The 27363-nt window shown below is 40.2% G+C and overlaps 1 protein-coding gene and 1 non-coding gene across 8 annotated transcripts in view; both read right to left on the bottom strand.

Moving 5' to 3' along the window:
• Nucleotides 1–27363, bottom strand: part of Utrn (utrophin) — a 484152-nt gene that overhangs the window by 183677 nt on the left and 273112 nt on the right. The window lies entirely within an intron of this gene.
• LOC113834256 lies at nt 21455–21561 on the bottom strand. The gene has a single exon (XR_003482657.1). It is a non-coding gene; the product is annotated as a U6 spliceosomal RNA (small nuclear RNA).

Raw genomic sequence — 27363 nt, 5'->3', positions numbered from 1 at the left:
CAGGGCAATGGGAGTTCCCTTGGATTACATGTTCTGATTGTCTGGGTGCTCTGTTCTGCCCAGCTTTGCAACTGAGTATCTCTGACAAGCAGAAAGCATCTACCTGCCCATCAAACCCAAGACCTTCCCACCTCAAAAACAAATACAACACTAACAAAGACTGAAACTGCAACACATGCAGGTACTGATTAGATCATTCCTGGCAAGCAGTAAAATAGAGCTTTCAATTATTTTCTGTTTCCTGGGGTTGAATGAAACCAGTTTTAAAGAATTCATCACATCTAAGGTTAAAGGGAGGTGGGGGGAGGGATGGAAACTATTCTAACAGATCACCAAATATATCCAGTCAATTCATCAAAGAGAACTTAAAAGAATATTGATGCAGTGCAGCTCATTAAACAGCAGACACACTACTTTCCCTTTGTACAGCAATTCCAGTGACAATTTGAAAGAAAGTATAAAAGTATAAGTTCACCATGACAAAGCACTGGGTGATACAGCACCACACTGCAACAGGATCTCTCTCTCTCTCTCTCTCTCTCTCTCTCTCTCTCTCTCTCTCTCTCTGTGTGTGTGTGTGTGTGTGTGTGTGTGTGTGTGTGTGTGAGAGAGAGAGAGAGAGAGAGAGAGCATGCATATGCACACATGTGTCTCAAAAAGACAGAGAACCTTGTGTGTGTGTGTGTGTGTGTGTGTGTGTGTGTGTGTGTGTGTGTGTGTACAGAGAGAGATGTCAACTTTCTTTACTCTTTAAGAAATGCACTATTTCACAGAATAAGTAAAAGAATAAAACATACACATTGTAAATGTATTTTGTTAAATTCCACAAATACACAATGAAACATTAGCACAACACTACATTTTATGTTGGTAACTTAAAAAATACTTGCTAGAGACTCAGCAGTTATGTCTCAGTAGATAACAGTGCCTGCCACAAAAGCCTGAGGACCAGAGTTCACACTTAGGTACCCACCTAAAAAGCTAAATGTGGTAAGCCTCATCTCTAATTCCAGCAGTCCTCCTGCAAGTCCGGAGGAAAAGAAAGAGGAACTACTGGTAGGCCTGCTATACTGGAGGACACAGCACAGGAGAAATGACAAGAGAGACTGTCTCAGATACACGGTGAATGGAGAGAATCTACTCGTGGAAGTTGTCCTCAGACCTTCACATGCATATTGCAGCATGGGCATGAGAACGCACACATAATAAATAGGTCTAATTAAAAGAAAATGCTAGGTAAAGATTTTGGAACATAAAATTAAGTGCATCCTTACACAGGACCTCAAACATCTGTGAAAGCAGTCATGCTCTCCTCTTTGTTAGCAAGATATGTTAAAGATAAACAAGACTGCTAAGTTGCAGAGGAGGGAGTTGAATACCAAGCAGAATAATTCACAGAACTGTCCCATACTATTGTTACGAAGTAACATTTCAAGATCTCAGAAGACAGGAGCAAGGGTTGACCTCATGTTTCTGGAATTTGGGGGGATAAATTAGTTAAGAGGAGGACTATATGACATCATATTGCCTGAGCGGTCCATTGCTGTCAAACAAAGCTCTCTGACTCAGGATTCTACTCACAAATGGCTCTCAAATCTATCCTGGTGGCCTTCCATACACTTAGAAAGGTCTTTATTTCTTGGTTTGGGGAATTATGCTTTATGGCACTGAGGTCTGAACCCATGGTCTCATGTATGCTAGGCAAGCCCTAAACTGAGCTACACCCTAACCCCATAACTGTTTGCTCAACAGTTATGGTCCAGAACATAGACTATGTATAACCAACACGCCAGGTGTAGGGAGAGAATTCATTCATTTTCTCATGGTTCCAAGATGCAACATTTCGTTTGTTTTTGTGGAGGATGAAATTGAGTGGAAACTAAGCTTTTTCTGTGACATTTTTGCTTTTAGCTCTGGAAGCTCTAAAAGCCAGCAATCTTTGGGGAACTCCAGACTGAGGGAGAGGCTGTTCTAATGAACCTCCCTGGAGCTTCCCAGGCCTCTTAGGATGGAGTCTGAGCATTTGCCAGTGGCTTTTCAGTTTCCTGAGGTGACTCACCAAGGCTAGCATCTCTGCAGCTCAGAAGAGGCAGCCTCTGGATCTCCCACTCACCCCGAAGTTTCCTTCTCCTCAGAGCGCTGATACCATAAAACTTAAGACACTGTTGTCTTTCAAGGGCAACTAGAACATCATTTCAAACAAACAAACAAAAGGACTTTGTTTTAAACAAAAAGAAATGGCAGACAGAGCCTGAAAGTTCTCACAAACAACAATACAAAAGATGTGACCAAAACCAAAGAGAGATGACCCACAGTAAACAAAAAAAAAAAAAAGGAAGAGAAAACTAAAATCAAAGAGACAACCCTACACTCCCTTCAAATGAGAACAAGCACAACCCTCACCATCACCCACTCCCAATCATCCTCTCCATCTCCACCACACCTCCATCTTCCCCAGCCCTACCATCCTCCCCATCCCCACCATCTTCACCACCCTCACCACCCCCAATTTCCTTCGTGACCCTGATCTCCCAACACACAAACTGAGAACCATTCACCCGGCTGCTCCATTCTTTCCCACCCCCACCCCCACCAACCCTGATCTTTCAACCTCACAAATGAAAGTTTGGTGTAGATGATGAATATGAATGATACTAAGTTCTCCAAGTGGAATTTCTTTCCAGTCTCCCTCTCTCTGCTCTAACATTAGGGGAACACACAGATGAGTGGCTCATTCCTGATCCACAAATCCTCATCAGTAACAGGTTTCCTAGCAGGCACTCTGACAATCATGAGAATTAAACTCTCTCTCTCTCTCTCTCTCTCTCTCTCTCTCTCTCTCTCTCTCTCTCTCTAGTGTGTGTGTATGTGTGTGTGTGTGTGTGCATACTCAGAGAAGGGAAGCTCATTTCTGCTCAGTGCACACACGGATATTCAAACACTCTCACTCACTCTCTCTCTCTCTCTCTCTCTCTCTCTCTCTCTCTCTCTCTCTCTCTCTCTCTCTCCCGCCATCCCTCCTCCCTCCCTCTCCCAGCCCAGTCTATGCATATTAATTCTTCCCATAAAACATAGCCTCCCTGACTGGCAATCAGAGTGCCACCTCGATCTAAACTTTCAAAAACTGTCTCCTGCTTTCCAATTGCACATTCTGCCCTAGCAGGTGTTTCACAAATGACATGAACACATTCCATTTAAAGTGCTCTTTCAGGCAGAGTGATCTTTGCAACATCTAAATCGTGCCATGGCAACGCAGAAGTCGAGTTTCATCCCAGATGAGGAGCACTATGATTACCAAGACCCATCTGCCCTGGGTTCAAAAACACCACGAAGTACTCATCAGAGTCAAGAATTTGCCTCTGTGCTTAAATGCTGTGTGTCGAGAGCACTAAAGATGCAGCACTCTGCTCCTGTAATGGAGAGAGAGTAGGCACCGAATGACTCACAGTGTGGGTATGTTAAGGGCAGTGGGGGTATGTCTAAGGGCAGGAAGGAATTCCGTGGAGGGGGCGCATAGAGCTTCCAGAAACCAGAGACTGTCCCCAGTGAGCTATTACGATTACTCAGAGTGCCCATGTTTTATATACTGTATTGCCTGTATTCTGTACTTTAAAATAAAAAGCAAGGCAGGTATGATTACCAAGCATGTGCGAGACTGAGGAAGAAGAATCACGATGTTTAAGACCAGTTCAGAATATAAAACCTAGGCTGGGCGGTGGTGGTGCACGCCTTTAATCCCAGCACTCGGGAGGCAGAGGTACACAGATCTCTGTGACTTCAAGGCCAGCCTGGTCTACAGAGTTCAAGGACAACTTCCAAAAGCTACACAGAGGGGGGAAAAAAGGGGGAGAAACCTGTATATTGAAAAAAAAAATACAGACTTGAGAATGTCTCTGTAGGCAAAATTCTTACATGAGGACCAGAGTTCAGATATCTAACACCCATGTCAATGCCATGCAAGCATGCCAGCCTGCCTACAGTCTCAGCATTCAGGAGGTAGAGACAGATCGACAAAGAAAGCTAACTGGCTACAAGAGCCAAATTGGAGAACTCTGGGTTCAAGTGAGAGACCCAGCCTTAACACATAAAATAAAAGCAATCAAAAAAGACACCCAATATCAATCTCTAGCCTCTACACACATGTACATATACATACACCTACACAGGCACCTGGACTCTGAACACACATACACACATGCATGAGCATACACAAGCATAGTATAGCATTCGTGCCTGTAAGAAGACAAAATAGTATAGATGGCCATCCTTCAAAACTCCAACTCCTGTCAACAATCGGAAAAGGTTTTTTTTTTTTTGTTTTTTATTGCACAACCTCAAAACAAAACATACATACTATCTTTTGAAAAATGAGAGCAAATAAATAGGGAACTATAAGAAGGATTTGCTTATGCATTTGTATTAAAAATGAAGATAAGCCATGAAATGTCTTGAGTCTCTGGCAACAGCAAGATCTTCAAAGGCAGGAGTAATTGCTGCCTGCTGTTGCTAATGTTCAGTGTGTGTGTGTATGTGTGTGTGTGTGTGTGTGTGTGTGTGTGTGTGTGTGTGTGTGTGTCTACGCTGTGTATGTATGTACATATGAAGAGAGTTACCAATTCGTTATCCAATTTTCCATACACCTGGAAATCATGAGTCAATTTAACACTTGTAGAACCTTGTTTCCATAGCCTAAAGGTTTATGCTATTTTAAAAGTAAGGAGTCCAAACAGGTTCAAGGACCTGATTAGCTAAACCAGTCCTTAGCTTCAGGTATCCCTTACTCCCACACCACGACCCAGGGCAGACCATGCTCCTCTGCAACACATGATATATCTCAAGAAGATGAGAACTGTAAGTCATGTGATCTATAACCCACAGACTCCAAGAATCTGGAGTGAAAACTGGGATTGATTATATAGTAAGAAAGAAGTCTTAATCATGACATGCCAACTGAAATGAAATCAACAACATATTACCATGGTCCAGGGGACAACTCACTTCACATAATGAGTAAGTCTGTAGTCCAGTTCAGAGCAACAAAGAATGAAGAAACTTTCCCCAAAAGCATGTCTGTTGACAGAAAGTGTGGGGGGTGGGGGGGAAGAGCTACAGCAGCATTAAAAGTTGAAGTTCTAAAGAGCCACAATGCACAGAACTTCCAAAGAGTCGAGCTTCGAGAAAATGCTTCTGGCATAGAAATAATTTCAAGTTGATGTTTGAAGCAGCCGGACATCACCCATGTCAAAGAATAGGCTGAGTTGTGTGGTTCAGTGACAGAAACAGAACTTAATATACATACAGTCCTAGTGTCAAGTCTTTAGAGGGGGTTGAGAAGGCTGTCACTCTCTTGCCAGGGCTAAAATCATGAAAGAATACCACAAGAGTTTAGTTTTTTGTTGTTGTTGTTTTGTTTTGTTTTGTTTTGTTTTTAAAGGTGTATACTGAGACAAGATGTAAAAGATTAATAAAATCAGGTTAAAAGTCTTGTTTACATATCCAAAAGACTGAAAGTAGTGACTCTGGAAATATATGCTAACCAACATTCACAACAGCCTGTCAAAACAGCCAGGAGGAAAAAAACAACCCAACATCCACCAACAGATGAACAGATAAGCAGAATCTGTCATATGCAGAACAGAACAATATCCCCACAGCAGAAGGGAGGAAACTCTAACACAGCCTAGATAAACATTAAGGACACTGTGGTGAAAAATAAATCAACCAGCCGCAAAAGACAAATATTCTATGTTTTCCTTTATGTGATGGACTTAGCAGCCACAATGATAGACATGGTCGACAGGGGGTGACATCAGAGGACATACATTTCAATAGGTAGAGGGTCTCTGTTGTGGGTGATGAGACAGAGAGACAGATGCCGATGGCAATTGCATAGCACAGTTAACACACTTAATGCCACTGAAGTGTGCGCTTAAGATGGTGAAAATTCCATATTTTATGTATTTAGCCCAGTATTTAAAATAGATGTGATAATGAACCCCTATATTTTGCAGGTGCTACTGAAAGCTTTACAAAGAAAACCCCATGAATTACGGACCCCATGCTAAGGAGACTTTAGGTATGTGCTGAAATGATTTTTGTGGCCCCCTGGTTAATAAATTGAAAAGGTGAGAAAAAAATGGGCAGATTTAATTAGGTGAATCTGAGTTTTTATAAAATTCTTTAAATGAGCATTCAGGACTTCTTTAGCATATCTTCCAATTAAGAACTTGCTTTTCTTTGAGAATTCATGGCACTATATATTACTCCCTAGTTGTAATTGGGCTTGAATTTCTTGGGATATCGTTATGAAACATTCCCTGAAAAGAAATGATTGCTCAGTCTAGGATCAACACAGTGTTTGTCAACCTGAAATGGATCCTAACAAACCCTTCTCATTTTCAGAACTTGGCTTTTTTTAAAAAAAATCCAACTTTGCTTAACATTTTCAAAATAATTAAGCATCAACCAACAGTGCTTTACACTTATCCCATAAGAAGGTGGAAGATAGTATATTCAAATGGCTTAGAGAAAGCGAAAGGAACCTTAGACAAGGTGTGCATATAGGTTTGCTCCACTCAAGGGAAGTTGGTTCTGGCAAAAAGCAGAGGACTGAAGGGCAAGCCGGACCTATCCAGAGCAAGTAGATTCCTGTGATGATGATGGTGGTGGTGATGGTGGTGGTGGTGGTGGTGGTGGTGGTGGTGGTGGTGGTGGTGGTGGTGGTGGTGATTACATTCCCTCACAAATCTGGTAGCTTTTCATTGACCACAAACACACCAATCTATAGCTCTGAGCCGCTCAACTTCTCAGGAGTCCCCTCTGAGAAACCTGGGTAAATTCCACTGCAACGATTTTAGATCAGCATTGGGGATAAGACAAAAACAAGCACAATGCCTGTTAGCAAAGTCCAAGTTTTCAATTCTGATTACTCAGCCACAGGAATCAAATACACACAAACAAACCCTATGCAGATTATCCTATCCAATTTTGCTATGGAAAGGTTTTTTTTTTTTTTTCTCCCCGAGACAGGGTTTCTTCTCTGTGTAGCTTTGGAGCCTAACCTGGCACTCACTCTGGAGACCAGGCTGGCCTCGAACTCACAGAGATCTGCCTGCCTCTGCCTCCCGAGTGCTGGGATTAAAGATATGCGCCACCAACGCCTGGCCACTATGGAAAGTTTACACCATAGAATCTGACTCAAAGTCAGCTGATTAAACAGCCTTTCATATACCAAGTAGCCAGCAGGGATATCTGAAAGAAGTGATGGCCGTGGAAGACAATTTTCCCCCAATAAATCTACTTTGCATTTCTTCACTGTGGGCCTAGCACATGGAAATCTGACTGGGCTATTCTATACTGGAAACCCACTGTGCTGGTGTGTTCCAAGTGTGGTTATATTATATCCCTTGATCTTTGTACGTCTTCCATATATGAACTCTGCCTGGATCCACATCCTAATACTTCTTTAGGATCTTTATTGCCAATCCAGGCATTCAATCCTAGGCCTTCATTTATATTTAACAATGATGCAGAAACTGAAGTTGCAGAAAGTATTTTCCATCTAGTGCCTAAAAGGAATCTATCATCTCTAATACCCGCTGTGTGTACTCATGGCACGGTTAGAAAATATCTACACCCAATGCGCCATCAAACACAGCCCTCGAGTCTGAGTTCCATAGATGTCTGCTTTCCCAGAAGCATGGACTCCAGGGATTACCTTATATGGACTTCAGGACAGCTCTTCTGGAGGGCTGGCATATATGCCAAAATGAGGATCAATTCACAAGCAGTACTTATCTTTCTCCCCTGTCAACTGTGCCTAGTTCTGGACCACCCCCTCCCCCCAAATTCTGGTGAACATCCTCCCAACCACCCTGCTACTCCTCCAATCTAGAATTTTGGAACTCATCTCCAATACTTCCCTCCTTTTCTTTCATATAGCCCGGCTCACCAGATCTTCGAGGCTGTTGGGTAACAAAGCTTAATGCCAACACCTAGTCCTCTGTATTGTTTTCCTGACTTTTCTGACGAGCTGTTCAATGACTTTTGCTGGGACTGTAAGAACAACCTTGTGGTGGTTTGAATGATAATGACCATACAGACTTGTGTATTTATATGCTTGGCCCCTGTTGGTGAAATTGTTTGGGAAGGATCAGGAGGTGTGGCCTTGTTAGAGAATTGTGTTTCTGGGACAGGCTTTGAGGTTTCAGAAGCCCATGCCCAGCCTGCCCTCCTCTCTCTGCTTACTGTTTATGAATCAGATGTAAGCTCTCTGCTATTAACCCAGCACCATGCCCGCCTGCCTGCAGCCATGGTGGTCATGGACTCATCTTCTGAACCTGTGAGCCCCCAATAAACACTTCAATAATTCACCTAGGTTCAATAAGTCACCCAAAGGTCTCGAAACAACAAACTTCAAATTCTTTGACAAGATCTCAGAATCTTGGGTGCTTTGACCTACCTCAATCTTTCCATTATTATCCCAGTATGTTACTTTAACAGCCACTCAGTAGCCAAACGAAACCTTCCACTCATTCCCAACCCACTCAACAAGCTTCATCCTATCCTTGCTGCACTTGTCTTCCTTATCTGTCTAACAGTAAATCTTCACTGGGGTGCCATTTTTTCTAACTAGAAACAAGATCTGTGTACAGCTAGGGGTTTGATTCTGTCTCTCATGTTCACTTCATTGTATGCAAAGATGAAGTTTTATCTGCTTTTTCAAACACCAGAGTTTACTAAAAGCCTCATGGATTTTTGTTCTCTCTGCCTTTGGATACCTTAACAAATGTAATAGACATTAACATAATAAAAGAACCACCAAAAAAAAAAACCAGCTTTATATGGTACTTCTTACTACTATTGTCTTTTCATAAATACAGGACTCTAAAGCTCCTCAAAGGTGAGTTGGAGGTTTATTTTTGTATCAAAGAAAAATGAGTTGATGGGCTAAAGTTTTGCTAACACTGACAATCCTTCTGTTTATGGTTGGGATGGTGACCAGTACTGTGCAGATTGATTCACCCATTTCTCATTTTACAGTCAAGATGAAACAAATGGAGTGCAGAGAACCCAACTCATTCAGAAAGCTAGCAAAGATGCCAAACCAGATTCTAGCTGTTAGATCTAGTCCTCTGCTCAACAGAGCCACTGCTCTGGCCCACAAATTAAAAGCAGTAATATAACAATGAATTCATGTGGGGCACTGTTTTAACTTTTGTGGATACACCTGTTTGGCTGGAACTGGGGTCACTGTGTTTCTTTGAAGAGTGTTTGATGTGTATGGCTCTAGACCTCAGGGGCTAGCCCTCACTTTACACTAAGCCTGCCTTCTCCTGTCAACCAGGTTAGCCTCACTTAAATAGTAGTAATGCAGAATGTGAGAGATGTCACCTGCAGCAGGCCCAGACCCAAGAGGACCACAAGTCACTTTCCAAGGAGGATAGAAATTTCAGTCTGTTCTGTTTCCCAAAAACAAATTTCCCCTTTGTGAGGAATGATTTTTAAAAGATTTATTTATAATAAAAGCCTCTAAGTGTTCATGTTCATCTCCTCCGGGATTAGATGATAAAGACTTGCAATACAGATGCTTTCCAATATATCACAGAGATATGAGAGAAAAAAAAAAACAGCTATCATTATTCCATCAAAAAACACTACACTACAGTATATTTTTTATCAGATAATCCCACAAATTCACATATGGTTATTATTCTTAAACTTTATATCATCAAATTATATATTATAGGACACATCTGTTGCTAACATAAAACACTGGTTCAGTGACAGATAAAGGAGGCCATTTTATATTCATGCATAAATAAAAACAGAAATTAATCAACTGATTGTTAAACTTTCATGACAATGTTGTAACTAATGAACATGATAAAAATCTACTTATTGTAAGGGGGATCTCTGCAGGAATGACCAAAAGTGAATAAAAGCTTTAAATTAATATAACCCCAAACCCTGAAAAATGAGTCTGAGCAGAGGGGAAGGGATAGAAGGAGGAAGAAGACGAGAACAGAGAGACAACAGGGAAGAGGAAAAGTGACATCAGCTCCCAAGTTCCTTTGAACACTTGAAACAAAACAATACTTGTTACACTTGCAAAAGACAGCCATTTTAAGGGTAAAAACACTGGGATGGCTAAAGTATTTAATAAATAGGATTTGTGAATACTGTGAGAATAGTCTCACCAAGGTCAGTCACAGAAAATTGTTCAACATACAAATATTATAATCATTCCTAAAATTATGGGAAAACTCACCATCAGCCATCAATGAGAGAATGTACAAAGGTAAGAACTTTATGTCATTATTATGTACGATGTCATATTTATGTATGTATAATGACTATGAAGTCATTATAATATTAAGTGCTAGATTAAAAACACTAAGTACTACAAAAGCCCAATTTAGGAAAGTGACTTAAATCCCCTTAGAGTTGTTATTAGAGAATTCACCAAGAAGGGAACATTCGAGAAAAGCTCTAAAGGATGAATAGAAGACTTGAGAAAAGGGCTGGAGAGATGGCTCAGAGATTAAGAGCACTGGCTGCTCTTGGAGAGGTCCTGACTTCAATTCCTAGAGCAACACGGTGGCTCACAACCATCTATCATGAGATCAGGTGTGCAGACATACAAGCAGGCAGAACACTGTATACATAATAAATAAATAAACATTTTTTTAAAAAAGACTCTAGAAAAAGGGCATCATAGGCATGAAAATGAGCACAAACTCAGAAAATCTTGTCTTTGAAGAGCCATGAACAGTTTCCTATATGAATGGACCACTCACATTAGCAGTAAGATAATGGTTTCTCACTGGAATGACTCACAATTCACAAATTTTTGTCTCATACATAATCATATCCCTAGTCTTAAGAAGTTACAATGAGCTGGGCGTTGGTGGCACACACCTTTAATCCCAGCACTCGGGGGGCAGAGGCAGGCGGATCTCTGTGAATTCGAGGCCAGCCTGGTCTCCAGAGCGAGTGCCAGGATAGACTCCAAAGCTACACAGAGAAACCCTGCTCAAAAAACCAAAAAAAATTTACAATGATATATGAACATTATAATTAAATACACTTTTCTAAGCATTTTTAAATTATGTGTGTCTGTTTGTGGGAATATGCTAATAAGTACAGTGTTAACAAAGGCCAGTAGAGGGCACCATATCCCCGGAGCTGGAGGTACAAGCAGCTGTGGTTGTTGGATGCAGGCACTGGGAACCACACTGAACTTCTCTTCAAAATTGGACCCCTGAGCCATCTCTCCAGCCCCAGGTAAGCATTTTTAAGACAACAGTCCAGTTAATCCTCACCCAACCTTAAAAAGTGATAACACTATTCCGTCTCTACTTCACAGATGGACTAACTAACTTCACAGAGAAGTTAACTAACTTGGCAATTGTCACAGCTTGACTTCCAAATGTTCTTAAAGCCCATCTTCTACCGAGTGCTGAATCAACTACAGCCTCACCTCACACTTCAAGCCAGGTACACTATGGACCAAAAGAACCGAAAACCCAGCCATCAAGGCCCCTCTTTCCACCTCCTTCCAATATTTTCATTCTTTTCCCTTTCCTTCCTTCCATTCATTTCTTTAGACCTCTATACTGTGCTATTACTCTGCAGGAATCCTGTATCCATTCCTCATTCTTCTGGAAATGTCAACAACAGGGCTTAATTACTAAATGGAAGAAAAATAGAATAGCTAAAACTGGTAAATGCCCAGAGCTGTCTTGGCCACAGCTCATCGAACCTCGGGGAAGGCATATTTTTATGAACCACAGAGGAAAGATATACAGATGGACCAAAGGACTGAGAAAACCAGTGCTGTTTTAGACACTACTGCTCAGTTACCACATTAACTTACCATGTTAGGAGTAGAAATGTAACTTCTCTCAAAGAATACATTTTAAAGGGTATGGTTCATCTTGAACCATCATTTTAAAACTATGCTTTGTCAAAATGCATTAAAAAAAAAAAACTAGGGAAGGCTTATAAGCCTACCAACTAAGCAGATAGTGCCTTTACTACAACAGGGACAAGAGCTAAAAGGGCACCACATACACACCCACATTAATTCGCCTCAGCATCAGAGCTAAAGAAACCCATTTTGGAAAAAAACGAAAAAAAAAAACCTATCAGACAATAAAACACGAATGGAGGGTTTAGTAGCACAAGTAGACATTTAAGAATGATTTAAACAAGCTGGCACTTAGTAGTGACATTTTCCACACAGCAGTCATGGCCATCACCATGAATGAGCTTGTTAAATTCACAAGCCAGTCCAAATAAGCCAGGTTCAGTGTAGGTGACACCGTAACCATGCCTACTAGGGCCTTTTCCAGAGGGCTAGTCTGCTGTCCCAGTGGGACCCTCGAGCACTCCCAAATGGGGCCTAGGTTTGCAATATCCCACTCCTGACAATCAGATAATGGGAGAATTACCAATATGGAGTTAGGTAAAAATATCAGGGTATTTATTAGGGAGGTGCCTTACTTAACAGAGCAACCTAACCAGCCAACAGGGCACGGAGTAAGTACAGCAAGCTGATGATGAAAAGGAAGAAAAGGGCCTCCACTTGCACGCCCCTCACTCTTAAACCTTCCCTATGTCACCCTGACACGCCCTCAAAGGCTACCTGTAGCCAGCCCCTAGTAGGTGTGGTTACTATATCCCCTAGAGCTCAGTATATGCAGTAGGTGTCTAAAGTACGCTAATGATAAAAGGAACATCACATATACATCATTTATTCTGAATGAATGGGAGCAAGGAGGAGAAAGGGAAGGGGAGAGGGGTGGTGACAAAGAGAAAGACAGATAGCGAGGCAGGGGAGGGGAAAGAAGGGGTGGGGAAGGGAGAAAAGGAGGGACACACAGAGAGACAACAGAAGACAGAGACAGGTGGACCCTGGAGCTCTTTTAGAAAGTTCTGGTGAAAGGCATGTCCACAATGAATACCTGTGGTGACATACTCCAAGTTTAAAAACATAATTCTCTTCTTGGGTGATTTAATATTGAATTACCCACCCATGTGATGTTAGATCATGACCTAATTTCTAATTCAGTTATAATATAAACACTAAATCACAAAACCATACTCAGGACTAGAGAGATCTTAAGAGGCCATTGTTAAGATTTCTCCTCTACTGTGAAGTCCACCTATCATGATTTCTATACTATGTGCTAGGGTGAACAAGGCTGTGACAGTTTGTAATTCTGGTATATGCTTTTGCAAGATTAGTGAAATTCCAGATGAATTTCCCATAGACAAAAGGAAAACAATGAGGAATCTATTCACCACTGACATTTTCACCAGGCTCCTTAACAGCTTTCCCCACATAGGTGATCAACAGTTATAAAAGCAAACTGGATTTCTCCCATATTCTGGTGAATGAGGCTGTGAAATTATACCCCAACTCATTAAATAGTCTACTTTATCCTATATAAGATAGCATTTCTAGACTGACCAAGTTGGCAAGTGGAGTTCACAAATAATAAAATTTAAAATAGAAGGCACTACATGAATGCCAAATACTCCTAATACCTTAAGAAACTATTTTCCTTTATTAATAAATAAGACTTATTTAATCTCATAGATAGAAAATTTGTAATATACCACTAAAACCTTGAGGGAGTCATTTATGACCATATAGTTAATGTGATCACAAGTCAATTATATTTAATATAATGGACTATTTGCTATGTGTCAACAAAATCAATCAGTCTATTTTAAAAGACTGAACAGTTTAATCACATCAAGAATTGTTCACAGCCAATTTAATTCTCATCTTTAAAAAGGCATTACTTTAAATAGTCTAAATTGTGATAGGACAACAAAACTTATTAAATATTGTGCCCAAACAAATCATATTAAAAGTTTGAGTATAAATAAAATGTATTTGGTAAAATCTATTTGTTTTAGCTATTATATCTGGTGATCCAGCACTAATACTTAGCTTTAACTGATACATATGAACACAAAGTATTTTAACTTCCAAATATTAGACAATTGTGACAGGGGAAAAATGAGTAAACATTATCATACTGCCCAATATAAAATAAGCATAACACCAAAAATATTCAGAAAATGAATCAACAACACACTGGAAAATGAAACTGAAATGGGATTTACTTTACACAACTCATTTATTTATTCTTCAAAATTAGGAGTAATTGTAGCAGTAGTAATAGTAGTTGTAGTAGTAGTATGTGTTAGGGGCATGTATCTGCTCTGGAACAATCTTTGTACAATGTAAATATGTATTGCTACCATTGGTAATAAAAAGCTGGTTGGCAGATGGCTAGGTAAGATTTTGGAGACAGAGAGAATGCTGGGAAGGAGGAGGGTGGAGTCAGAGGAATCTCCAGCAAGACATAGAGAGGAAACAGGAAAAGATGCAAGATGAAAGAGAGGTAACGCCATATGGCAGAGATATTGGCTGAGCATTTATAATTAATATTAAGTCTCTGAATGTTTATTTGGGAGCAACTGCTGAGACACAGAGAAACTCTGCTTATAAGTGTCTGCCATACCACAGCTCATAGGATAACGTTCGGAACCCAAGTTTCATCAGACTCTGATCTCCAGACTTATGTAGCAAGCATTTTTACCCACTGAACCATCTTTCCAGCCTTATTTTGACTTTGTGAAACAAACCTAGGCTGGCCTTGAACTCCTGATCCCTCTGCCTCTCTTTCCTTAGTGCTGAACTAAAGGTGTGTGCTATCATGCCCGGCCTAAAATTTCTTAACTGCTGATAGCTAAGAGACTTGACACAAATAGATTTTAAATCACAAAGGTTTTTTTGGTCTGAGGCAAAGGTAAAGGATCTCCTGTGTTTTATCCACAACTAATTAATACACAGAAGTAACAATTCAAATCAGAAGTTGAAGACTAGCTTGTGGCAAAGTAGGCTTAAAAATGAAGGAACTACTATGAAGGAATCTTATACTCAAGAGGACACTGTACCCAGAAGCATCAATAATTAAAGATGAGTTTAATTTTAAAAACTGAAGGAAAACTTTTAGCCCACTACATTTCTAAATTTGGAACTAGCGTGGCATTCAGAAGGAAAAGATCTCCAACTGATGTCCTGAAGCTTCTCTTTTCCATCATATGACAATGACATTAAAAATTATTACCCTAATTATATCTCCAATGATAACAGATGGCTCCTCTGAATGGTCTCCGTATCTTTTAATTTAATTTGCAAAAAGAAAAAAATCATCTTTTGAATTACAATGTAGGTGCATTAACACTCATATGCATTCTCTCTTTAAAGCAACATACAATTTCCAAGTTTATAAAGACACAATAAAAATCGAGTCAATGTAAGCTATTTCCCCTAGGCCTGGGACAGAGTTTTTATTCCTGCATGGGTAGTAATGAATTGAGATTGCGCCCCTGTGCAACTATACTTCTCAGATGAATAGAAGCAAGAAGAAATGCAAGATGGCTGTGTTTCAACATCCCAGTCATACAAAACAGGACTGAGGGACATTTGTGAGGAGAAGGAGGAGGAGGAGGAGGAGGAATAAAACAAGGTCCTAAAGGCAGCCTACACAACTCTCCTGAGATTAACTGAAGGCAAACAAGAGACAAACTCACCCTACTGCAAATGTGAAGTTGATCCATCCTACAGTCCACACACAGATTATCACCATGTCTGCAGGCAGGAAGATGGTTAAAGCAAATATACCCAATACCTATGGCCTTCATAAGAAAGTAGTGCTTAGAAGTGTAAATCATTGATGAAGAAGAAATAGCTACCAAATGTGGTCCTACATACCAAACTGAGGTGACTTGTTTCAAACATCCAGGGTTACTAGCTTCAAAACAGGAAACATCAAGTGAAAACTGAGATACAGAAGGTTCTGAATAGATAACTAATAGTGGTAATTGAACAGATGGGCAAGAAGATAAATTAAAATTTCATTTTGTGCCGGGCGTTGGTGGTGCACGCCTTTAATCCCAGCACTCGGGAGGCAGAGGCAGGCGGATCTCTGTGAGTTTGAGGCCAGCCTGGTCTCCAGAGCGAGTGCCAGGATAGACTCCAAAGCTACACAGAGAAACCCTGTCTCGAAAAACAAAAAACAAAAAAACAAATCATTTTGTTATGTTATTTATGTTGCTAAACATGTCTTCTCTATACTGCGGAATGCTTTGCTTTGTGCCCACAGAGTGACAGGGTTGTGGATCAATTCAATCAAAAGTGGCTTCAAGTCATTAACTTACGATGTGTGGAAAGATGGAAGTCAGGGCACCTTCCTGACTAAACACAATGAGAATGACCCTCTGATCTCCCAAAAGACCATGTATTGACGCTGAACTTAGCCACCACTACAACAGTATGATGGAATGAGTTGGTCTGAAAATCAATAATGCAGGGTCTGAATTGAATTCATGGGGCTCGATTCGATAATAAATTTCTTTTCACAGATTCAAAAGCAAAGGAATCATGAATGAAAGCCACAGAAAGCCTTTCCGGATACCTAACAGATCAGATTTCTTCACCAGGCAGAGGAGCACCACGTGAACTGACTGTGCCAATGTCTGCCTGTGCCTGGAAGACAGTCCGGCAGGGCAAATGTAGGCTCACAGTTCACAAGCTGAGCAGGCAGGTGCTTCAGGGAGAGCGATGAGTCAGTGGGCAAAGATTAAAGAACTTTCTTGGGAGAAAAAAAAAATGGAGATATATTGTAGTCTGTCTTGGCACCCCTGCCCATCCCCCCCAGACAATATCAAATAACTAGACTAATCCAGACAAATATCAAATTTAAAAGTAAAGACATTTACTTTGATTAACTTCATATGAATTTCACCTCCATCTATTGATCTTCTTAAGAAAGACTATCAAAAGAAAATCCTATGAGAGAATGCAAACATCAAAAGCAACCAATGCTCCACTGTTGATGAAGAAACAAGTGTAACTGATTGCCAACAGTGGTGAGAACTTAGGACGGCTGCAGCTGTGAATTACGGTTTGTACCTTAAACATTAAGAGTTGGTAATAGTTGTTTCTCTCATCAGCATTGCTTGTTTTTACCACCTGAAGGTATCTGTCTCTATCTGCTAGCTCCAAACCCCAACTTATTAAGTAGTTCAAAAGCAGCAGTATTAATTATAGTTAACAACAAGAATTATTAAGTTAATAGTTCAGAATTGATATTTCTTCATAGGTCAAGTTAAACAACAGATATGGTGTACAGAATCGGAATTAAACCAGGGTAAAATATTACATACCTTTCAGGGCCAATTGCTTTTACTAAGCAAAAAATTGTCTCTGTGTAGTTTCAATGATTGTATGCCTACTGTGATTAAGGAATGCATGCCTACTGTGGTAGAAATATTAAGGGTGAAGTAGGAAGAAACAAGAAGCCAGACTGGCTCACACGTAATGAGCCAAAATAACAGGAGTGACTTCAAAGTCAAAACAGCAACAACAAAAACGGGACAAAACACCAATAGAAGCTTGATTCCCTCAGGGTCACACAGGGTGAATAATGGGGATCAATACTGTTTAAGTGTGTGAGGAGCTGGCCCATGCTCCCCTAAGAACTCTGGTGCCCTGAGAGGACTAATGAAAGAAAGTGGTAACAAAGAGAGAAAACTTCATGTGCTGATACAAGGACATGGCTTGGATGGTGATCAGCAGTGAAGACCTAGACAAATGGTTGAGTAAGATGCATTGGCGAGGGCTGGAGAGATGGCTCAGAGGTTAAGAGCACCGACTGCTCTTCCAGAGGTGCTGAGTTCAATTTCCAGTAACCACATGGTGGCTCACAATCATCTATTATGAGATCTGGTGCCCTCTTCTGATATGCAGATATATATGGAAGCAGAATGTTGTATACATAATAAATAAATAAAAATCTTTAAAAAAATGCATTGGCGAGGCTGAGGACATGGCCAGCTAGATAAAGTACTTATCACACAAACAAAAAGCACTTGAATTTGGATCCCCCAGAACCAGCCACATAAAAGCTAGGCAGGCGTGACCCCAGCATGAGAAAGGAACCAGAAAACAATGCCTGACATGTTCAGACAATATAGGGGCAGAAAATAAGGTAGGTGAATAAATGACCCAGGCAAGCAGGAATCACAGGGGTTTGTTTGAGCTATGACATTCAGAAACTAATCAGAATGAACTAACTGCCGGGGGAGGAATGGGTACCATAAGGGCACAAAGAAAGAGAAGCAATGGATAGGCGATTCCCAGTATAAGTATAAGGAGTTGAAAGAATCAGGCAGTTGGACTCCTGAGGGAATATTCTGTAGTGATGGATGAAAACATGCTAACGAAGGCTCAGAACTACAAGGTCACATCCACACACTTAAAAACTGCATCAATAACTATCAATATTGGCATGTCTGTCACCACAAAACAATACAGGATGTTTCTTCTAGGAAAATGCACCATTGATGAATGTGCAACTGTATGAAAGTTGTTTACTGACTCCACTGTAACCACAGATCTGATAGTTTCTCAACATGCCTTCAACAGAGGTATTTTTCGATGATTACCTACCATCTTTCTGGAACTAAAAGGTATGGCCAACTTGTAGCAACATTTCATAATCATTCAATATTTTATACTATATCTCTACTTTGCTGTTACATTATCTGGTACTCTAATAAATGATTATGAGGAAACTGAAGTCAGGCAAGTTGGTCTGTTACTTACACTACCCCAGGTGAAACCTTTGATAAGAAGAAAGAAAGTGTTCTATTTTGTGCTTTTAGAATTGTGAGGATTCTTAAGAATTCAGATATTGAATGCCAGGTTCTTATCCTTGTTTGATATCAAGACTTGCTTCTAGCCTCTGTAATTATCCTGTAAATAACTTCCAAGGGGAGAAATAACTTAGGAAAAGTTTGTTTCCAAACTTACAGAGTTCATCCACTCTCATATTGAACACCACTGTGCAACAACATAGGGCATGACCTCACTTCCGAGTTCAATGAAAGAGATCATCTAACCAGCACACTGTTGAAAATGGAAACCACAAAGACCCTGACAAAGTCAGCCTCTACCAGGCTCCTTTCATTATTCATTCATTGGTTCATTTATTTTTTTCTCAAGAATTAGGAAATAACACAAAATTATATATCTGAAAAAAGCTGTGATTATTTTACCACTTTGTACTTTGGAAGCCTCGCTGAGACCAAAACAATGATCTAGCCAACTGAGACTAAGACCTAATGCTTAGATTCAAAAACTTCTGAGAGGGACGGGAGATGGCGCAATCCACAAAGCACTTGCCTTGCAAGAAAGAGGATCTGAGTTTGATCCACAGAACCCAAGTAAAAATCCAGATGTGGTAACATGATTGTAATTTCAGTGCTGGGGAGGCAGAGAAAGGCAGAGCCCCAGGGCTTGCTGGCCACCCTGACTAACCTAATCAGTGAGTTCCAGGCCAATGAGAGCCACTGTCTCAAACAATATGGTAGATGCCCCAAGGAATGATAACTGGGGTTATCCTCTAGACTCTGTATACATGAACACATACAAATGTGCACCCCTTATCCCCACATGCCTACTCACACATGAACATAGACTTTATCTCATCTGAACATACATACACACACAAATATTCATTGAATACTCAAAAAATCAATCATTCTCATTGTTTTGCATATATAGTCAGTGGTCAGCAGCTGTTTTGTTCCTTCTGCAGTTGCTCTTCCAAGAATCAGCCAGGGCTGAGCAGTGGTGGCACACGCCTTTAATCCCAGCACTTGGGAGGCAGAGGCAGGCGGATCTCTGTGAGTTTGAGGCCAGCCTGGTCTACAGAGCGAGTGCCAGGATAGGCTCCAAAGCTACACAGAGAAACCCTGTCTCGAAAAACACACACACACACACACACACACACACACACACACACACACACACACAAAAAAAAAAAAAAAAATCAGCCAGGCCTTTCCTCAATGCTTTACTACGTCTGTTTTAAGAAAATATTCAAATTTATGCTTTTGTTTAACACTATGACTATAATTAAATATTTCTCACAGAACCCTCAGAAAGCAGGCAAAAGGCCTTAATTACTAATATTTTATATAGTCTTCCAGGCTATCCTAACAACCATCAAAAAACTAATGATAGGTAATGGGATAAAATCAATGTACCCTCGTCATACTGGTATGACAATGCTATAATGAAATCTATTTGTACTTGCTTGCTTTAACTATCAACTTGACCCTGCCAAGACTGACCTGAAAAAAAGAATACAGAACAGAACTCGTAATTGACTAATTGTCTTTCCTGGACTGAACTGTTGACATATCTGTGAGGGGTTGTCCTGATTTACTTGTTGGTGCAGAATGGCCGAGCCCATTGTGGGCCACATCATCTCTAGTTAAGTAATCCTGTACTGGGTAAGATACCTAGGGTGAGCAAAAGACTAAGTAGCAAGCAGGGTCCCTCTATTTCAAAGTCCTGCTTGAACTCTTGCCCTGACTTCCATGAAAGATGGACTGGGAGATTGCATGGGTAAGATAAATTAAACTCTTTCCTCCCCTACCCTGTTTTTGGTCACAGTCTTTAATCACAGTACTAGAAATTGCACTAGAACAATATTATTTTATACAAAAAACATATACTAATTATGTTTATACACATATAAAAAGAGAAAAGCTTTAATATTTAAAACCAAGTGGCTGGGCAGACATGCAGTGCTAAGGCAATACTGAAAATATAAGAAATGGAAAGCAAAACCTCCTGCTCCACTGTCTCTACCACAACCAGGCAGAGGGAGAGAGGAGAAGAGAATAGTCAGATAAATAAAATAATGGCATAAACATTATAATATGCACATGAGTGCATTTTAAGTATGCACTTGCTTTTTATTGTACTGTAAGTGATAAGTCTTAACCATCATTTTAAATTCCTTTCTCAGTTTTCTGTTTCTGCCCTCCATCTAGGACCCAAAAGCTCATCCATCATCCCAAGGTATGAGCTCAGCTTCATGTCAATCAAAACTTAATGGCATTTAGGTGAAAAAAAATATAACTAGTGGGCAATGGAAGATATATTTTGTTATCCCCATTACTATGCTAAACCTTCTTAAAATAAAAAACAACAAAAAGTCATTAAACAGTATTTCTCTGCTGTGTCTTCATTTAAATCTAGTGTCTTTCACAGGGCAAAGAGCGTTTGCCTTTGGCTTGTCTGCTTGACAAAAGGCGTGCATGGATAGAAAGCAGAGAGAAGTCATCCCTGCACTGTTTTAAGTATGAAATTCACATTTCTGGACAACTTAGTTTTAAATGAGCTCTCAGCTTATGAAATTTATATAAATATCTAGCAATACTTTACTGAAGATCCTTCATAAAACCATTGGCCAATGCCAGTATTCATGATGTATGAAAAACCGATGCTGCTCAGACTCCTAGGTAGAACAGAGATCTCTCTAAAAAGCAGCTTGGTTATTTGTTATTTTTTTTAAATATGGAATGCTTCACGACTTTGCATGTCATCCTTGCGCAGGGGCCATGCTAATCTTCTCTGTATGGTTCCAATTTTAGTATATGTGCTGCTGAAGCGAGCACAGTTATTTGCTATATTTAAGCAAAGCAGAGAGCTGGTGGACAAGGTCAGTATGGAGGTCTCCCTTCCAGGACTCACAGTCCAGGCTCTTTCCCCAACCAGCAGCACTTGGCCAGAGGAACTGGGAATTTGGAAAAGGCCAGGCCCTTTCCCCCCAACTTTGTCTATTGTGTCTCTAGGCTTTGTAAATGAATCTGAGTATGGATGGACAAATGAAAAGAATCCATCAAACAATGGATCGATGCATTAACACCCTAACAGATAGGGCTGTCAACTTTCCAGCTCCATGTTTATTTCACTTCTTGGCAAATATCCCAGCCTTGTCCTGCCTTGTGAAATAAAGAAGGTATCTGCAGAGTCATTTCAACAAGACACTTGACTAACAAAGTCATTTCCAAAGCCCTATCTGTCCCCCCCAAAAGAAAGAAAAAAAATGACGGAGAAAAGAGCACATACATGCATGCATGTGTGCACACGTGCCTGTGTGTGTACCTGTCTATCTGTCACACCAGACACAATACTGTTCCTCTCCTTGAACAGAGTGAGGGAAGTGAACAAGGGGATGGGGCAGGGCACAGAAAAGGCTGGTTTTCCCACTATTAGGCCATGACAGAAAACATTAATAGGTCCCCTTCATGCTAAAATTCTACATTTCACTCTTAAGAGAATGAAGGAAGCTATTAAATCCATGCCAGCCAGTTTTGGTTGGAATGAATTAAGCCTAGGATTCTCATAAAATCTTCCCCTCTCTCAATGCTGGTTTTCGCAAGCCTACAACTGCCCACCAGTCTTATCTTCTTCAGTAGTGTAATATTCCTGGATATTTGGACTTATTATTTATCATATCAAAAGAAATGTTGACATCTAAAGTAAAATGACACAGAGCAGGCTATGAAATAGGGCTGCTAAAGCTCCTCCTCCAACAGCATTGCTTAGTATAAACAAGCCCATTCTCCTCTCTGTAACATCACCACCTGTGGAACCTCACCTGGCTAGAGACCTAGCTGTAATTTGCATCAATTCCTCACCTCAGAAGCTCCTCCACAAAATCCAGCTGCTTTCCCTTTAAGTATCACAAAGAGAGAGAGAGCGAGAGAGAGAGAGAGAGAGAGAGAGAGAGAGAGAGAGAGAGAGAGAGAGAGAGAGAGAGAAAGACACTCCAAGGAAAAGTGCCCACAAAAGTCAAGTTTATTAAATCCGTGTCTTAAGAAGAAAGAGAATTCCTGCCCCTTGGGTCTGATAAACAAGAAATGACTTGTTTAATAAAAAACTTTGAGGTGTCTAAAAACAATAAACAAATGTCTCAAAGCAAGAACAAAATGGTGGTGTGTAGTAACATCATCTGGCCTTGCCAGTGAATTTGTGTTAGTAGCCACACCCCTTTAGGGCCTGGCTTCAGGTGGGAACAAGACCAGAAGGTGGAGAAGCAAAGGGCCAGCACTCTCTCTCTTGGGTGGCCTATTGCATCAGAAGGGCGGAGACTGCATCTTCTGGAGCAGGAAGACCCCAATAGTTCTTTCCTATTATTTGTATAAGTTGTTCCCAAATAAAACACCCATTTATCATTTATCTTGGGTCTAGTGAACTCATGAATACCCTGCCTTCAGTGGTGACCATACAGAAACAGGGAGCAAAGAGCAAACTCTGCTCATAAGTCCTCATGTTTGCATTAATCTGTGTTCTCCAGAGGGGGGTGGTGGGGGAGAATCAACAAGATGTATACAAACAGAGTTATTTTAAGAAATTGCCACACAACCATAAAAGCTAAATCTAACTGCAGGATGAGTCAGTTGGTGAGGGCCTTGGGAAGAGCTGCAGCTCCAGTTCCACCCCTTCTGGGAAAGGCCCTCATTTTCTAGTCAGGCCTCCAGGTGATTCGAGGATGACTGCCCCACTACATGAAGGATAACCTATTCATTTAAATATTATACCCATCTTTGAAATATATTTCCATACAAATATGCACTTCAACCTGAGACCTGGGAATCATGCTATAGCCAAACTGGCATATAAGAGTAAGCCATGGCAATATCTGTGAGGAAAGAGAAAAATGCAGTCAGAGTAGGGGGTTGTATCATGTCAGCTATACCTTGTGTTAATGGCCATCCAGGTCTAGGGGACTGAACAGTTCTAGAGACACATGCTGTTACTTGGAAACTCAAAACTAATAGCAAATGTCACCCCAAAGAGGATACTTTGTCAGGCCTTTTTATTGATCCCAGTTTCTCACAGTTGACCTCTGACCTTTTCCTTTACACTTACACAGACTTAGGCACATTAATCCTTAGCCAGGTCACTCTCAAAGATAAATTAATAAGGGTGATTTACATCATTTTAGGATGAATTTTTATTAATAGAGTCTATCTCTAAGTGTGGCAATCAAGTTTAGGATCTAAACCTGCCAGGACAATGTCATCAAAGTCCCAAAGAAAGAGCCAATGAAGGCATCTATAGTCAGACAAGTTTCGGTTAGTGAAAGATTTTTGAAAATTTTAAGAAACCGGATGACAATTACAAGGTAAAAGTTGGCTTGGATAGGAAGAGTATTTTCTAACTTCATTTTCATGATATAAAACCTGCCTTGTGAAGGGTTAGGGACACGACTTGGTGGTAGAGTGCCCTTGCCAAACACTCTCAAGGTCCTGGGTTTGATACCTAACATTGCTTCCCTCCATTCCACCCCCCTCAAAAGGCAACAACAACAACAAAATGAAAAACAAACAAGCAAAAATCCTTGACTCCAGAAAGAAGACATGCTCTGAAACACTGAGACAAAGTTAAATACGTCTTTACCGCAAACCTTTCATTGCTTTGAAAAAATCATATATAACACATACCTACAGAGGAATGAATAATGTGTACATTTTCCAAAGCCCTGGTGCTGTACAAGTCACCTCCCACTGCGTGTTCTCTCATAGAACACAGTTTGGTGAGGATCCGTTTTGTTGAACATGGGACCAAGAAGACAACGTGGACAGTAGTTCAGCTCATCAGTGTTTCCAGAAGCATAGCTATGAGCACAACATTCCCTTTGATAAGCAATTATTAAGACTCCAAATTTGTTTACATGTCTTATTGGGCAGTCAACTACTGACCACATGGAAGTGTTCTGCAAATGAGCTTCACCTTTACAGAAGAAATGGATCTTCTTCTCCCATTCAAACATGGTGAATGGGCTGGCTGGAGGATGAGGCAAAGAACAGTGGGTGGCACCTTCCTCTTCCACAGAAGCGACCCTGAGGTTCAGTGAGCACTGTGCTCAATACAAGTGAGGAATCATCATGACCTGTCATATTACTCCAGCTCCTTTAAGCTCCACCAAAATCTCATCACTCCTAATGACACATTGGCCTCAAAGAGGAATTTCCAGAATGGGAAATCAAGGAAAATTGTGACAATAGGATTTGAAGAAAATGGGTGTTGCAGGCTGGCAGAAATTCTAATTTAAAAAAGCATCTACCACAGGTAGTACAAACTCACTAAATTCCAATTCAAAAAGTGTCTGATGGGACCTGGTTGCAATATGTGGAACCAAGGCCACATTGGTCCATTGGAAATACAAGTGTTAGCCTCTGATCTCTTTGAAAAGAAAGTATAGAGGACATTTTTTAAAAATAAAATAATAGAATCTGTTCATGCAAACACCAAGTGGATACTTAGTAGAATGAGAAAATGTAAAACTAGAGAAAATATTGAAAATGTCAGTACACTCTGTGGTGCTTAAAGAGAGTGCTAGCTAATTTTAGTGATTATTCTCTCCTACGATCCTGCCAATTTTGCTAGCAACAGACATTGTTACTGAAAATGGTGATTACTATAGATCCTAGACACCATTCAGCCTGTGCCCCCCCAAATTCCCCTCCCTCCTTCTCCCCATTCCCATAGGTTTGTATTAGTAATTACATCTGTGCATGTGTATGCCTCAATCTGAAATTGTGTTTTGTGTAGGATGATGTCACCACACAAAAATAACAAAGTCATGTATTTTCCAGCGTTAAATGGTGTATTAGAGATATCCTTGAATAAAAATTGGAATTCACCTAAGATGAGTGAGCATAACATTTTAAGTAAATGCCATATAGTAAGAATTTATTGCCACGAAGAGTCTAATACGAAAATGTCCTAAAATTAAAATAGTAAAATATGAAAACTAAAAAACACAAAATCTATCCCATGAGAATTTCCCAAGAGCAAACCACAACATGAATTTCATTACCACAAACCACATGCACAACTCAAAAATTATGCTTCTTAACTCAAAAGGAAAAGCATTTAGAAAGAGGGTAAGAAAGATCGCAAATGAGATTCAAATTCTGTCTGACATCCTCAAGATGATTTCTTCTCAACTCCTAAATAGCCTAGATATGAGGAAACTCAGTCTCCTTTTACACTAGCTCAATCTAAGAAAAGACCTGTAACTTGGTAGTGAGTTTTGTTGCTAGAAAAAAAAGCTATGAGGCAAAAGTGGGTGTGCACACTGAAGTTAAGGAACTCTAAGATTAGTTGCAAGAAGGCAAGATTGTATGTAGCCTTCCAAAGCAGAAGTGACACACAAATAGAATGCTGATTCATTTCTCAGCCATTTTCTACACGGAACTGATAGGTTGTCACTTGCCAAAGCTGCTAAGGGCAAAGTTACTGAATCATAATGAAAGAAGAATGGAAATGGACTTGGAATTGGGGTTTGATGGTCAAATGACTACTGTAGCCTGACTGGTAAACTGATAGCTATGATGTATCATTTCATCAGACACTCCTCACTAATTATCATGAACCAATGCTGGACATCTGAGCTGCAACTGTCACAGTACAGCAAACGCTTAGCAGATGCGCTATAAAATTTCACTACGTGTAAAATTAATTTTTGTCACAAATGGTGTACCATGCTGCTCTGAATAGGCCTATTAGACAATAATGATGATGTCAGTGGGGGCTGGAACTGAACTGGAACAAACAGCCAGGCTCAAAAACCTAGAGGCTCTATCACACCAGGGCCAAAGAAGGTGCTTTGTTCACAGAGACCCAGAAGAATTTTTTAGGGCAGTAGAGCTTCACTACTAACAATAGAGCCACAGGGGAACCAAAGATGGGCTATGATGATTGCATTCTTCTGAAGGCGCTACAGCTGTCTGTACTCAGATAAAATATTTGTGGACATTAATGACTTCATTTTGTCTTTTAAAAGCCAACAAACATGCCTCAAACTCTAATAGTCAAAGCTGAGTAACAATCACAAAATATCCCATACACTGTACTAGTAGGGGGAATCACAGGAAAAAGTTTTCAAGGCATAAAGAACATACTTATTATGGAAGAATGAGTCACTCATAGAAAGATAGCACATTAAAAATCAGCAATCAGATTTTTCTAGAGATATCCTGTATTTTTCATTAATTTTTTAAATATGTATTTATTTTGTGTGGGAGGGATGAACACAGATGAAGGTCTAAGGACAATTTGTAGGAGTCGTTTCCACATTGTAAAATCACTCAGGTTGAGAAAGCATTTTTTAATATATAGAGTACAATGGGATGCCAGTCATAGTGACAATTGTGACTTTCAAATAAAGAAGCATTAAAATTTGTATAAAAATACTTTAGAAGCAAGCCAACAAAGAAACAACCAATGTTCAAAAAAGCAGAGGCATTATACAAAATACCATTTCAACGTGTTAAATAAGCTTTAATATGCACATAACAAAGAAAGAAAAGAAAGGAGATAGGAGGTTGATACTATGGCAAAAATATCAGCTCAGCTTTATTTCTTCTTCTCTCCTGGATTTTTATAAAACAAGCACTTTCTCT

The sequence above is a fragment of the Cricetulus griseus genome, chromosome 2, assembly GCF_003668045.3.
Source record: "Cricetulus griseus strain 17A/GY chromosome 2, alternate assembly CriGri-PICRH-1.0, whole genome shotgun sequence".
Lineage (NCBI taxonomy): Eukaryota > Metazoa > Chordata > Mammalia > Rodentia > Cricetidae > Cricetulus > Cricetulus griseus.
This window is presented reverse-complemented; position numbering and strand designations above follow the sequence as displayed.